This window comes from Procambarus clarkii, chromosome 34 (genome assembly GCF_040958095.1).
Source record: "Procambarus clarkii isolate CNS0578487 chromosome 34, FALCON_Pclarkii_2.0, whole genome shotgun sequence".
NCBI lineage: Eukaryota > Metazoa > Arthropoda > Malacostraca > Decapoda > Cambaridae > Procambarus > Procambarus clarkii.
The window spans coordinates 24,716,066-24,732,490 of NC_091183.1; positions in this window are offsets into that span (position 1 = coordinate 24,716,066).

Consider the following 16,425-nt stretch of genomic DNA (forward strand, 5'->3'; position numbering starts at 1 on the left):
CCGAAGTAGGCCATGTAGAGGGGGGGAGGAGGGAGGATCCCTACATGGCCTGAATATGTTGAGGGGTGAGGGAGGGGGGGCTTCCCCTCAGCCAGAGAAGGTTAGAGACCAATGCGGTTAAGACATCAAAGGGGGGAGAATGAGTGGACAGCTGTTTGCGGTTTTGACAGTGGCGTCATTATTTTCGAGGTATCAGACCGGGTCGTGTTGGGAGCTGCACCAGGGCGGATGTGGTCCTCCCCCTCCCACGCCACTTCCCCTCAGGTCCCCCCTCGACAGGTGACAGCCTGTATCTATCACCTGTCAATTTCACACACTTCGTGGGTCTGGAGGATAGCTTTTGATGACAGCAATACGGCGCACCATACTCACTCCTGTCACAGCTCACTCTGCCACATAGCAGCAGCGACACATAGGCTATGAGGCAGTCCACATACTGCAATGTAGGAGAACTGTACTGGTGTGTAGTCTTTGATGCCTCACACATTAAGGTGTGGTCATATGCCCCCCCTCCCCTCACTCCCCTCCCATGCAGCTGCCAGTCATCAATTCCCCACTTCACATTTCCCCAGGCCGCCATAAACGAGGTAAACACATTATTACACACACACACACACACACACATATATATATATATATATATATATATATATATATATATATATATATATATATATATATATATATATATATATATATTTATATATATATATTTATATATATATATATTTATATATATATTTATATATATATATATATATATATATATATATATATATATATATATATATATATATATATATATATATATATATATACATATTATTAAATATGACCGAAAAAGTAAGATTAATAATTCTAACACGAATTTTCTCAATCTTTCGTACATTTTTTTTCACTGTTGGAGGTAATTCAAAAATCAATTGAATTGAATCAATTGCTGAAGGAGGCATTTGAGCAGAGTTCCGTGCTGCGTTTCACTTACGAGATGGAAAAGGATGGGAAGCTGCCCTTTCTAGATGTAACAGTCATGGAAAAGAGCGGAGGTTTCCACACTGCAGTCTACACTAAGGAAACGAACATAGGAATGTGCCTAAATGCCAACAGGGACTGCCCAGACAGGTACAAGAGGAGTGTAGTTAATGCATATGTCGACCGTGCTCTAAGCCACATCTCAGAATGGAAGCAAGTCGACGAAGAACTCTGTAGGGTAAGGCAGGTCCTAGTCAACAACGGCTTCTCCAATGGTTTCGTCGAAGACATCATAAGAAGGAAAGTGAAACGCCATGCAACCTCTGAAGAGACAACTAACACAACACCTATACCCCCTATTAGACTATTTTACAGGAACTTCTTTTCCACAGCTCATAAAACAGAGGAAAGGGTCCTGAAAGATACTGTTAATAGAAACGTTATCCCTACAGACAAAAATCAGAAGATACAACTGACGATTTACTATAAAACCAGAAAAACGGCCAGCCTACTCATGAGAAACTCTCCAGACACAAAGCAGAACGCTTTAAAAGAGACCAACGTCGTCTATGCCTTCAAATGCCCACTTGGGGACTGTAAGCTCCAGAAAACCCAGTATATAGGCAAGACAACATCTCTTTCTAGGCGTTTAACGATGCATAAACAACAGGGCTCCATTAAGGAACATATAATCTCTTCCCACAACCAAACCATCGCCAGAGAAATCATAGTAAACAACAAAGAAATCATCGATAGATACAGCGATAGCAGGCGGCTTGACGTTTGCGAGGCACTACACATTAAGAAGTCAACACCAGCAATCAACAGCCAATTAATGCACAACTATATTCTACCCACCTCAAGACTCCCCTCCAATATAGAAGCATCAAGAAATATGGACCAATAGGATTTCTACAATCACTTCCATTTCAATACCCATTGTTTCGTGTTCTGTCTTGTGTTGATGAAATTAATACCCTATTAATGCCACCTCTTGTTCTGTCTTCTGTTGATGAAATTAATACCCTATTAATGCCACCTCACCCCATCCACCTCACTCAAATGTAGATATAAACAAAATCGGAGATGCGTAAGTTCTATTCAGTTGTGTATTTGTAAACTAAAGTCTTTGAAAATGTAATAAGTTTTACGAAACGCGCTCGTGTCGCGTCAGACTAGAAATAAAAATGAATTTTGGAGAATTGATTTTTGAATTACCTCCAACAGTGAAAAGAAATGTACGAAAGATTGAGAAAATTCGTGTTAGAATTATTAATCTTACTTTTTCGGTCATATTTAATAATAAATGTCTACAGGAAAGACTGCTACCAAAATATAGTAATATATATATATATATATATATATATATATATATATATATATATATATATATATATATATATATATATATATATATATATATATATATATATATATATATATATAAATAAATATATATATATATATATATATATATATATATATATATATATATATATACAATCTTTGGACAACACCCACCAGTGGGCCTCAAACCCAGAAAGCACAACTACCTTCCAGTAGCTGCCATAACTAGTACGCCTTAACCCACTACACCATCAGACCCTACAAAAGAAGTAGAGACTTCGAGATATATATACACCTCAAATATCTCCACTTCCCGAGGGCACTAGACAAGTGAGAGGTTACTATGCGTTTTTCATCAAGCCACTGTTAATATGAGAGAACTCGTGTCCATGCTATAAGCCTATACTTGCATAAACCACAAGTGAAGATTAACAATCTTTGGACAACACCCACCAGTGGGCCTCGAACCCAGAAAGCACAACTACCTTCCAGTAGCTGCCATAACTAGTACGCCTTAACCCACTACACCATCAGACCCTACAAAAGAAGTAGAGACTTCGAGATATATATACACCTTAATATCTCCACTTCCCGAGGGCACTAGACAAGTGAGAGGTTACTATGCATTTTTCATCAAGCCACTGTTAATGTGAGAGAACTCGTGTCCATGCTATACGCCTATACTTGCATAAACCACAAGTGAAGATTAACAATCTTTGGACAACACCCAATAGGTCATTTTTATTTTCACTGTCGCACTTATGGTCAAGTTATGCTTAGTGAAGAGATTTCAAGGTGAGCATAGTTTTAAGAGAGTTCACAGTGTATTAATTACGGTCGTGGATATGTTATGTTATGTTTATGAAGATCATTACTTATTATTTTTACCCATTTCCCCGCGCCCGGCTTTTCAGTCTTCTCATATTCTTTTCAAATAAAGTTTGCTTACTGTTTTCCAGTAGATTGGCTTCACATTACATATATTAATCAACTTTCAAATTCAGTTCAGTTTCTTTTCAATATCACAGCTTTGTTGTTTCCCCAGTCAGTATCTAGTTCAAGACCTCGTATTATCAATGTCATTAATACTACTATCATCAACCATGTATTGGATGTCTCAGACATTCAGTTACCAACTTAGTAAGTGTTTATTGAACGCGGGAATCACTTCACGTGTGCTCATTTTAGTTTAAAGTTTTCCATCTTAAATTAATACTACTATCACCAACTATGTATTGGATAGCTCAGGCATTCAGTTAACAACTCAGTAAGTGAAAATCACTTCATGTGAGCTCATTTTTAGTTTAGGATAAGGTTTTTCCATCGTAAAATACTATTATCATCAACCATGTATTGGGTGACTCAACCATTCAGTTTACATACTCGGTAACTGTTTACTGAACATAGATATCCCTCCATGTGACCCCATTTTTTAGTTTAAAGTCTCTCCGTCGTAAAATAAAATATTACTAATCACATACCTTGTATTGCCCGGCTCAGGCATTCAGTTTTCAACTCAGTAAGTGTTTACTAAACATGGCAATTGCTACATGTGGTGTCATTTTGTTTAGTTTAAAGTTTCCCAATCTTAAAATATTACTATCATCATCAACCATGTATTGGCTGGTTTAGTCATTCAGTTTACAACTCAGTAAGTGTTTACTGAACGTGGAAATCGCCACATGTGTGGCCATTTAGTTTAGTTTAAGTTTCCCAATCTTAAAATATTACTACCATCATCAGCCATGTATTGGCTGGCTTAGACATTCAGTTTACAACTCGGTAAGTGTTTACAGACCGTGGGAATCACTTCGTGCCCTCATTTCTGTTTAATTTAAAGTTTTTCAATCTTAAATTAAATACTACTATTATCAACCAGTATTGGGCTCTCGGGTATTCAGTTAACCACTCGGTAAGTGTTTACTGAACGTCGAGGAGTGTACAAGAGGAGTGTCATTAACGCTTATGTCGACCGTGCTCTCAGCCACAGCTCAGGACGGAAGCAAGTCGATGAAGAACTCTGTAGGGTAAGGCAGGTCCTAGTCAACAACGGCTTCTCCAATGGTTTCGTTGAAGACATCATAAGAAGGAAGGTGAAACGCCATGCAACCTCTGAAGAGACAACTAACACAACACCTGCACCCCCTATTAGACTATTTTACAGGAACTTCTTTTCCACATCTCATAAAACGGAGGAAAGGGTCCTGAAAGATATTGTTAATAGAAACGTTATCCCTACAGACAAAAATCAGAAGATACAATTGACGACCAACTATAAAACCAAGAAAATGGCCAACCTACTCATGAGAAACTCTCCAGACACAAAGCAGAACGCTTTAAAAGAGACCAATGTCGTCTATGCCTTCAAATGCCCACTTGGAGCCTGTAAGCCTCAAAGAATTCAGTATATAGGCAAGACAACAACATCTCTTTCCAGGCGACTAACGATGCACAAGCAACAGGGCTCCATTAAGGAACATATAATCTCTTCCCACAACCAGACCATCACCAGAGAAGTCTTAACAAAAAACATGGAAATCATTAATAGATACAGCGATAGCAGGCGGCTTGATATCTGCGAGGCACTACACATTAAGAAGTCGACACCAGCAATCAACAGCCAATTAATGCACAACTATATTCTACCCACTTCAAGACTCCGCACCAATATAGTAGCATCAAGGAATATGGGGCAATAGGCCCATATTTTGCTTTGCTTTCAATTCGGCTGTAGTGTCCTTCGTTACCCTTTGGAATTTAGATTGGTCAGAGAGTATGATGTTCATTTTCGCCATATATTCGTCTTTTTTAAGAATGACGTATATTGGCGACTTGTCACCTCTCCTGACAACTATCTCCTTGTTCTCACAAAGGCTCTTAGCTGCCTTTGGATGGCCACTTTCCAGGCCATCTCACTTGGTCTGGACATAACGTGACAGTTTATACCCAGATTTAGGAGAGTGACTTGGTCCTCAGATAGGTTGATTCCTGCAAAGTTCAGGAAGCCGTGTCTTGGTTGTGTAATTGCCATAGGTCCTCCATGTAACGTTGTTAGTTTCTTGATTATCCTTGTTTCAGTGCTGAGGTATAATCAAGAAACTAACAACGTTATATGGAGGACCTATGGCAATTCCACGACCACGAGACGGCTTCCTGAACCTTGCAGGAATCAACCTCACTGAGGAATAAGTCACTCTCCTAAATCTGGGTATAAACTGTTACGTTATGTACAGACCAAGTGAGATGGCCTGGAAAGTGGAGTTGGAGATTTTGTTGGACGACATATTCGACCTCGAGGCACAAAAGAAGGTCACCACCAAAGACACCTTACAAGCAGAACTTATTGCGGAAGGAGGAAAGAATCGAGGCAACTACAGAAGCACCATACTGTCCCCCGAGCTCACAGCGTGAGCTAAGAGCCTTCGTTAGAACAAGGAGATAGTTGTCAGGAGAGGTGACAAGTCGCCAATATACGTCATTCTTAAAAAAGACGAATATCTGGCGAAAATGAACATCATACTCTCTGACCAAACTAAATTCCAAAGGGTAACGAAGGACACTACAGCCGAATTGAAAGCAAAGGTCAACAAATTGATCGAAACTGTGAACGCCAAGAAATCCGGACTCCACCTGCCAAAGATTATTGGGGAATATAAACCTGGATACGCGTAAGGAAATGTCAAGACACATAAGCCTGGAAACCCACTTCGGCCAATCATCAGCCAGATACCCACACCCACGTACAGACTGGCAAAAGGACTCAACGGCTTGCTGATTCCTTATGTCCCTTGCGCCTTCAGCCTGAAGTCTCCAAAGGAATTTGTTGACTTACTGCGGGGAACACGGGCCACAGGGATAAGAGCCTCGTTGGACGTAAAATCACTGTTTACCAACGGACCTGTGGATGAAACAATTGGGATGATAGTGGACAGAGTGTATCGTGATCCGGCCTGTACTCATCTTGACATACCAGAAAACATTCTAAGGAAACTACTCCAAGCTTGTACTAACGAGGCATCCTTCTTGAGCCCGGATGGGCACATGTGTAAGCAAATAGATGGAGTCGCCACGGAGTTTCCCCAAGGTGTCCTGTTTGCGAACTTCTACATGGGTACCATCGAGCAAAAAGCCTTAGTCGACATGAACTTGAAACCGGCAATATACTGCAGATATGTTTACGACATTTTTACACAGGTAACTGATGTCAGAAATCTGCAGGAGGTGAAGGAGGCATTTGAGCAGAATTCTGTGTTGCGTTTCACTTACGAGATGGAGAAGGATGGGAAGCTGCCCTTTCTAGATGTAACAGTCATGGAAAGGAGCGGAGGTTTCCACACTGCAATAAACACTAAGGAAACAAACATAGGAATGTGCCTAAATGCCAACAGTGACTGCCCAGACAGGTACAAGAGGAGTGTTGTCAACGCTTATGTCGACCGTGCTCTCTGCCACAGCTCAGAATGGAAGCAAGTCGACGAAGAACTCTGTAGGGTAAGGCAGGTCCTAGCCAACAACAGCTTCTCCAATGGTTTCGTTGAAGACATCATAAGAAGGAAAGTGAAACGCCATGCAACCTCTGAAGAGACAACTAACACAACACCTATACCCCTATTAGACTATTTTACAGGAACGTTTTTCCACAGCTCATAAAACGGAGGAAAGGATCCTGAAAGATATTGATAATAGAAAAGTTATCCCTACAGACAAAAATCAGAAGATACAACTGACGATTTACTATAAAACCAAGAAAGCGGCCAGCCTACTCATGAGAAACTCTCCAGACACAAAGCAGAATGCTTTAAAAGAGACCAACGTCGTCTATGCCTTCAAATGCCCTCTTGGGGACTGTAAGCCTCAAAAAACTCAGTATATAGGCAAGACAACAACATCTCTTTCCAGGCGTTTACCAATGCATAAGCAACAGGGCTCCATTAAGGAACATATAATCTCTTCCCACAACCAAACCATCACCAGAGAAATCTTAGCAAACAACACAGAAATCATCGATAGATACAGCGATAGCAGGCGGCTTGACGTTTGCAAGGCAAACGAATTTACTGTGAGATAATGAATTTACTGTGAGAAATTCTCAGGATTTTGTAAAAGAACTTTCCTCTTTAAATTTTGAGTTCCCAACTATAATGGCCAGTTTCGATGTTGAATCACTTTTTACCAATATTCCTTTGTTAGAAACCATTGACATCTGTGTAAATCAATTATTTGCTGACACTAACTTAGTGTCTGGATTTTGTAGTAAAATATTCAGACGGCTGTTAGAAATAGCAGTTAAAGACTCCATCTTTATGTTTAATAATAAATATTATAAACAAATTGATGGAGTAGCAATGGGGTCTCCTTTAGGTCCTGCACTGGCTAATGCTTTTTTGAGTTTTCATGAAATAAATGTGCTTGATAATTGTCCTTCGGCCTTTAAACCAGTCTTGTACAGGAGATATGTAGATGACACTTTTTTGTTATTTATGGACCAATGTCATATTGAGAAATTTAGAGAGTATCTTAATGCACAACATAGTAATATACGTTTTACTGCAGAGTGTGAAGTTGATAATTCATTGTCGTTTCTTGATGTAAAAGTGAATAACCTTAATGGGTTCAACACTAATGTTTTTAGGAAACCAACCTTTACTGGTTTAGGTTTAAATTTTAATTCTTTTGTTCCTGATATTTTTAAGAAAAATGCAATTAACACTCTACTGAATAGGGCCTTTGTTTTATGTTCTAATTGGAATAACTTTGATCAAGAAATTAATTTTCTTGTGAAATTTTTTTCAAATAATGGTTATCCTTTGCATATGGTTTATACCTTTATAAGGAATTTCTTAAATAAGAAGTTTCACCCATCGAGTAGGATTACTACAGTGGAAAGGGATCTTAAATATATTAAATTACCATTTTATGGCACTATTAGTTTTTCTGTAAGGAGTCGTTTGAGGAGACTGTTGCAGCAGTGTTATCCTCAAGTAGACTTTAGATTTATTTTTGTCAACCCAAATACCATAGGCTCTTATTTTAAATTTAAAGATAAAGTGCCTACCCCCTTGTGCTCAAATGTTGTATATATGTATAATTGTTCCAGCTATAATGCTGGATATATCGGGAGTTCCATTCGGAACTTTAAGATTAGGATACTTGAGCACCGGGGATTATCTTTTAGGACTGGATTACCATTGTCTAAACCAGCATTTTCGGAGATTAGAAACCATTGTTATGAGTTTGATCATTCTCTGCTGGAATCTGATTTTAAAATTCTGGACACTTGTATGAATGGCCAGTCAGATTTGAGAGTAATGGAATCCTTATATATAAAGGAGCTGCGGCCTCTGTTGAATAGTAACCTTTCAGCTGTTCAATTGTACACTGTATAGTGCACAGTAGGCCCTGTAATTTGATTTATAGTTCATTTTGGTAGTTTAATTTTATTATAATTTTGTTTAGTTTACCATGTCTTTGCCCTTTCTTACTTATTTCAAGTCTTGACATTGTACATTAATATAATCTTTTATTTAGGATATATAATACATTTTTTGGTATTTAATTTTATTTATTATTTGAGTTTTTTATAAGATTTTGGTTAGTACTTTATAATTGGCATTTATTCTGTTCGTATTTTACATACATTTTTTGTAGATTTGTAGTCATTATATAAATATTTGTTTTAGTGTTTAGTATCTATGTGTTAGGTATCAAGTTTCACTTCACGTAAGTTTAATAGAATTGTTTGTTTTAGTAGTTATAAAATTCATCTTGTAGTTTAATGGATATTTAAATTAGCTTTAATATATGTGACAGTTAATAAGTTTTATTTGTATTGATCACTTTAAGTGCGCTTAACTGTTTTGTTTTTTAAGCATTTTCCTTTCTTTGATAGGCAATTATATTCAGTATGAGTTCTTTGTTTACCAGTTATTTGATTGTGATTTCTGTTTTTTCTTTTAGATCTGATGATGAATACGAGAAGTATTCGAAACGTTATGCATTTTAAAGTAAAGAATCTGAAACAAGATGTTCAGTATATCCCTGGTTTTCCTATTCATATATATATATTATATATATATATATATATTATATATATATGTCGTACCTAGTAGCCAGAACGCACTTCTCAGCCTACTATGCAAGGCCCGATTTGCCAAATAAGCCAAGTTTTCCTGAATTATTATATTTTCTCTAATTTTTTTCTTATGAAATGATAAAGCTACCCATTTCATTATGTATGAGGTCAATTTTTGTTATTGGAGTTAAAATTAACGTAGATATATGACCGAACCTAACCAACCCTACCTAACCTAATCTAACCTATCTTTATAGGTTAGGTTAGGTTATGTAGCCGAAAAAGTTAGGTTAGGTTAGGTAGGTTAGGTAGTCGAAAAACAATTCATGAAAACTTGGCTTACTAGGCAAATCGGGCCTTGCATAGTAGGCTGAGAAGTGCGTTCTGGCTAATAGGTACGACATATATGTATATATATATGTACAATATATATAAGTTTTTTGTCCTCCATTATATGGAGGACCTATGGCAATTCCACGACCAAGAGATGGCTTCCTGAACCTTGCAGGAATTAACCTCACTGAGGACCAAGTCACTCTCCTAAATCTGGGTATAAACTGTCACGTTATGTCCAGACCGAGTGAGATGGCCCGGAAAGTGGAGTTGGAGATTCTGTTGGACGACATATTCGAACTCGAGACACAAAAGAAGGTCACCACCAAAGATACCTTACAAGCAGTACTTATTGCGGAAGGAGGAAAGAATCGAGACAACTACAGAATCACCATACTGTCCCCCGAGATCAAAGCGGCAGCTAAGAGCCTTCGTGAGAACAAGGAGATAGTTGTCAGGAGAAATGACACGTCGCCAATATACGTCATTCTTAAAAAAGACGAATATCTGGCGAAAATGAACCTCATACTCTCTGACCAAACTAAATTCCAAAGGGAAACGAAGGACTATACAGCCGAATTGAAAGCAAAGGTCAACAAATTGATCGAAACTGTGAACGCCAAGAAATCCGGACTCCACCTGCCAAAGACTATTGGGGAATATAAACCTGGATATGTGTATGGAAATGTCAGGACACACAAGCCTGGAAACCCACTTCGGCCAATCATCAGCCAGATACCCACACCCACGTACAGACTGGCGAAACGACTCAACGGCTTGCTGCCTCCTTATGTCCCTTGCGCCTTCAGCCTGATATCTCCGAAGGAATTTGTTGACTTACTGCGGGGAACACGGGCCACAGGGATAAGAGCCTCGTTGGACGTAGAATCACTGTTTACCAACGTACCTGTGGATGAAACAATCGGGATGATAGCCGACAGAGTGTATCGTGATCCGGCCTGTACTCCTCTTGACATACCAAAAACATTCTGAGGAAACTACTCCAAGCTTGTACTAAAGAGGCACCCTTCTTGAGCCCGGATGGACACATGTATAAACAAGTAGATGGGGTCGCCATGAATTCTCCCCTAGGTGTCCTGTTTGCAAACTTCTACATGGGTACCATCGAGCAAAAAGTCTTAGTCGACATGAACTTGAAACCGGCCATATACTGCAGGTATGTTGACGACATTTTTACACAGGTACCTGATGTCAGACATCTGCAGGAGCTGAAGGAGGCATTCGAGCAGAACTCTGTGTTGCGTTTCACTTACGAGATGCAGAAGGATGGGAAGCTGCCCTTTCTAGATGTAACAGTCATGTAAAGGAGTGGAGTTTTCCACACTGCAGTCTATACTAAGGAAACAATCATAGGAATGTGCCTGAATGCCAACAGTGACTGCCCAGACAGGTACAAGAAGAGTGTTGTTAACGCTTATGTCGACCGTGCTCTCAGCCACAGCTCAGAATGGAAGCAAGTCGACGAAGAACTCTGTAGGGTAAGGCAGGTCCTAGTCAACAACGGCTTCTCCAATGGTTTCGTGGAAGACATCATAAGAAGGATCTGAAAAGACAACTAACACAACACCTATACCCCCTGTTAGACTATTTTACAGGAACTTCTTTTCCACAGCCCATAAAACGGAGGAAAGGGTCCTGAAAGATATTGTTAGTAGAACCGTTATCCGTACAGACAAAAATCAGAAGATACAACTAACAATTTACTATAAAACCAGAAAAACGGCCAGCCTACTCATGAGAAACTCTCCAGACACAAAGCAGAACGCTTTATAGAGACCAACGTCGTCTATGCCTTCAAATGCCCTCTTGGGGACTGTAAGCCTCAAAAAACTCAGTATATAGGCAAGACAACAACATCTCTTTCCAGGCGTTTAACAATGCATAAGCAACAGGGCTCCATTAAGGAACATATAGTCTCTTCCCACAACCAAACCATCACCAGAGAAATCTTAGCAAACTACACAGAAATCATCGATAGATACAGCGATAGCAGGCGGCTTGACGTCTGCAAGGCACTACACATCAAGAAGTCAACACCAGCAATCAACAGCCAATTTATGCACAACTATATTCTACCCACTTCAAGAGTCCGCTCCAATATAGAAGCATCAAGAAATATGGGCCAATAAAAATAGGCCTTCTGCAGTTACCTACCTTGAATACCCATTGGTTCGTGTTCTGTCTTGTGTTAAAAGTTTATTTTCACCTCATCCAAAACAATTGTTACATGTCACCTCACCCAAATGTAGGTATAAAAATAACAAAACTCGAAGATGTTTAAGCTATATTCAGTTAAAGTTGTGTGTGTGTATGTAAACTAAAGTCTTTGAAAAAGTAATAATTTATTATGAAACGCGCTCAAGTGTCGCGTCAGACTAGAAATAAAAATGAATTTTGGAGAATTGATTTTTGAATTACCATCAACAGTGAAAAGAAACGTAAGAAAGATCGAGAAAATTCGTGTTAGAATTATTAATCTTACTTTTTCGGTCATATTTAATAATATATGTCTACAGGAAAGACTGCTACCAAAATATACTAATATATATATATATATATATATATATATATATATATATATATATATATATATATATATATATATATATATATATATATATATATATATATATATATATATATATATTGGTGTATACTGGCAGCAGGTTTTCTTTCAAACATGTTTCATTGAATATGACCGCATATTCTGCATTTATTATTTTCTGGTTTAGGGCTTCTATCCCTCTAACTATTTTCTTAGCATCAGGGCTTAATTGAAATAGGAGATCTCCAAAACTCATTTTCGTACTTTTAAGGTGAAGAAAAGAAGTGATTTACTATAGAGTGTATTACACTTATTTGTATAATTTGCACGACGTTTCGAACCTCCATGGTTCATTCTCAAGTGAACAGATCTTACAATACTAGTTGATTTTATACCCGCATTAGGTCAGGTGATAATACAATGAAGGTGAAAACATGGGGGGATACATAAGGGAAAAACATAGGGGCTGCAGAAGGCTTATTGGCCCATACGAGGCATCTCCTATCCAAACACAAAGATTAATCCAGTGTAATTGGCCTGTTATGTTGGACATTGTCTTCTGTGTTGGCATCGATATGTTCTTGTCTTGTCCTTACTCTCATGGTGGGTAGAGTAAATAGTTCCGTGATTTGGGTGTTCATGGTAGGTCGCTCTATTCTTATGTGAATTGCCTCAAGAATTTGTAATTTTCTTGAATCTTGGGTTTTGTCTATTATGCAAGTATTCTTGTTCAACATTTCTCTTGTTAGAGTAATGTCATGGGCTTGTCTCATGTGATTCCTAGGGGCACCAGGAATATATATATATAGATATATATATATAAATATATATATATATAAATATATATATATATATATATATATATATATATATATATATATATATATATATATATTATTAAATATGACCGAAAAAGTAAGATTAATAATTCTAACACGAATTTTCTCAATCTTTCGTGCATTATGCTTCACTGTTGGAGGTAAATAAAAAATTACTTCTCCAAAATTCATTTTTATTTCTAGTCTGACGCGACACGGGCGCGTTTCGTAAAACTTATTACATTTTCAAAGACTTCACAAATACACAACTGATTAGAACTTGCGTTTCTCTGATTTTATATCTACATTTGAGTGAGGTGGGAAGGGTGATGTGGCATTAACACAAGACAGAACAATAGGGGATATTAATAGGGTATTAAAAGTATCAACACAAGACAGAACAGAAACAATGGGTATTGAATAGAAGTGTTTGTAGAAAGCCTATTGGTCCATATTTCTTGATGCTTCTATATTGGAGCGGAGTCTTGAGGTGGGTAGAATATAGTTGTGCAATAATTGGCTGTTGATTGCTGGTGTTGACTTCTTGATGTGTAGTGCCTCGCAAACGTCAAGCCGCCTGCTATCGCTGTATCTATCGATGATTTCTGTGTTGTTTACTAGGATTTCTCTGGCGATGGTTTGGTTATGGGAAGAGATTATATGTTCCTTAATGGAGCCCTGTTGCTTATGCATCGTTAAACGCCTAGAAAGAGATGTTGTTGTCTTGCCTATATACTGGGTTTTTTGGAGCTTACAGTCCCCAAGTGGGCATTTGAAGGCATAGACGACGTTAGTCTCTTTTAAAGCGTTCTGTTTTGTGTCTGGAGAGTTTCTCATGAGTAGGCTGGCCGTTTTTCTGGTTTTATAGTAAATCGTCAGTTGTATCCTCTGATTTTTGTCTGTAGGGATAACGTTTCTATTAACAATATCTTTCAGGACCCTTTCCTCCGTTTTATGAGCTGTGGAAAAGAAGTTCCTGTAAAATAGTCTAATAGGGGGTATAGGTGTTGTGTTAGTTGTCTCTTCGGAGGTTGCATGGCTTTTCACTTTCCTTCTTATGATGTCTTCGATGAAACCATTGGAGAAGCCGTTATTGACTAGGACCTGCCTTACCCTACAGAGTTCTTCGTCGACTTGCTTCCATTCTGAGCTGTGGCTGAGAGCACGGTCGACGTATGCGTTAACAACACTCCTCTTGTACCTGTCAGGGCAGTCGCTGTTGGCATTTAGGCACATTCCTATGTTTGTTTCCTTAGTGTAGACTGCAGTGTGGAAACCTCCGCCCTTTTCCATGACTGTTACATCTAGAAAAGGCAGCTTCCCATCCTTTTCCGTCTCGTAAGTGAAACGCAGCACGGAACTCTGCTCAAATGCCTCCTTCAGCTCCTGCAGATGTCTGACATCAGGTACCTGTGTAAAAATGTCGTCAACATACCTGCAGTATATGGCCGGTTTCAAGTTCATGTCGACTAAGACTTTTTGCTCGATGGTACCCATGTAGAAGTTTGCAAACAGGACACCTAGGGGAGAACCCATGGCGACCCCATCTACTTGCTTATACATGTGCCCATCCGGGCTCAAGAAGGGTGCCTCTTTAGTACAAGCTTGGAGTAGTTTCCTCAGAATACTTTCTGGCATGTCAAGAGGAGTACAGGCTGGATCACGATACACTCTGTCGGCTATCATTCCGATTGTCTCGTCCACAGGTACGTTGGTAAACAGCGATTCTACGTCCAACGAGGCTCTTATCCCTGTGGCCCGTGCGCCTCGCAGTAAGTCCACAAATTCCTTTGGAGACTTCAGGCTGAAGGCGCAAGGAACATAAGGAGTCAGCAGGCCGTTGAGTCGCTTCGCCAGTCTGTACGTGGGTGTGGGTATCTGGCTAATGATTGGCCGAAGTGGGTTTCCAGGTTTGTGCGTCTTGACATTTCCATACGCATATCCAGCTTTATATATCCTCAATGATCTTTGGCAGGTGGAGTCCGGATTTCTTGGCGTTCACAGTTTCGATCAGTTTGTTGACCTTTGCTTTTAATTCGGCTGTAGTGTCCTTCGTTACCCTTTGGAACTTAGTTTGGTCAGAGAGTATGATGTTCATTTTCGCCAGATATTCGTCTTTTTTAAGAATGACGTATATTGGCGACTTGTCACCTCTCCTGACAACTATCTCCTTGTTCTCACGAAGGCTTTTAGCTGCCGCTTTAAGCTCGGGGGACAGTATGGTGCTTCTGTAGTTGCCTCGATTCTTTCCTCCTTCTGCAATAAGTTCTGCTTGTAAGGTATCTTTGGTAGTGACCTTCTTTTGTGTCTCGAGGTCGAATATGTCGTCCAACAGAATTTCCAACTCTACTTTCCGGGCCATTTCACTCGGTCTGGACATAACATGACAGTTTATGCCCAGATTTAGGAGAGTGACTTGGTCCTCAGTGTGGTTAATTCCTGCAAGGTTCAGGAAGCCATCTCTTGGTCGTGGAATTGCCATAGGTCCTCCATATAATGTTGTTAGTTTCTTGATAATCCTTGTTTCAGTGCTGAGGTGATGTTGGTCTGTGAGGATGTCGAGGTGTTGTTCAATGCGGGTACGGATACTATGGTCGATGTTGCTATTTCTCCACTCGTTTGTAGCATGAAGTAGTTGCGTTTTGTTGTCTTTGATTTCATTCTCTGCCTTGTATATCTGATCACGAATCAGATCCTGGCGATATTTTATCGTGAAGGCTTGATTCCTTGCTGCTGGGTCGTGCACTTTAACATTAGTATATTTTGGTAGCAGTCTTTCCTGTAGACATATATTATTAAATATGACCGAAAAAGTAAGATTAATAATTCTAACACGAATTTTCTCAATCTTTCGTACATTACGCTTCACTGTTGGAGGTAAATAAAAAATCACTTCTCCAAAATTCATTTTTATTTCTAGTCTGACGCGACACGGGCGCGTTTCGTAAAACTTATTACATTTTCAAAGACTTCACAAATACACAACTGATTAGAACTTGCGTTTCTCTGATTTTATATCTGATTATATATCTAGTGAAATGGCCCGGAAAGTAGAGTTGGAAATTCTGTTGGACGACATATTCGACCTCGAGACACAAAAGAAGGTCACTACCAAAGATACCTTACAAGCAGAACTTATTGCAGAAGGAGGAAAGAATCGAGGCAACTACAGAAGCACCATACTGTCCCCCGAGCTTAAAGCGGCAGCTAAAAGCCTTCGTGAGAACAAGGAGATAGTTGTCAGGAGAGGTGAGAAGTCGCCAATATATGTCATTCTTAAAAAAGACGAATATCTGGCGAAAATGAACATCATACTC